We start from the raw sequence: 633 nt of genomic DNA on the forward strand, positions 1-633 counted from the left end.
TGTTTATCAAATTACTTTATTGTACTTACTTCATAACTAGTTAAGGAACAGCACATTAGAGATGAAGATAGCACCTATAATCAGAGCCGTATGTTACTTATTAGGATTTTTAAAAAAGGCAAACAGTATGATGAACTGTATATATTATGTTACTGTATAGAAGCTCAGAGAACTTGACATACACTTGGATTCATTCATTCATGGTGTATTGCTTGGTATTAACTGAAGAACACATTAATTAATCAGGGACAGAATCAGCCTAAATTGACCAACAGCAACAGGGATCAACAGATTTTTCAGGGCTGATTCTGATTATTAATAATCAAAGAGACAGAAATATTCTGAACCGATGCCAACACAAAACTACTGCTACATAAAGACACTCGCCATGGCTTTAAGTTCCTATTATTTTATATTATTTTGTCCAACTCATTTATATCAACAAAGAGGCTGAATAACAAACACCTCTGTATAAACCTGGGAACTGATACTGGCTCCTTGGCAGCCTAAAGATGTTGTTTAATACTTTTATCATATATTATTATTATCATCCCCATATCAGATGTTTTACCCTCCTCTTCCCCTTTTAAAAATGTGCCGCAGTAACACGTTTACTCAGAGTACATCACCTTT

The sequence above is a fragment of the Seriola lalandi genome, unplaced genomic scaffold (assembly GCF_002814215.2).
Source record: "Seriola lalandi dorsalis isolate HSWRI2012SDOR001 ecotype SW California unplaced genomic scaffold, Sedor1 jcf7180002054079, whole genome shotgun sequence".
NCBI classification, from domain to species: Eukaryota; Metazoa; Chordata; class Actinopteri; order Carangiformes; family Carangidae; genus Seriola; species Seriola lalandi.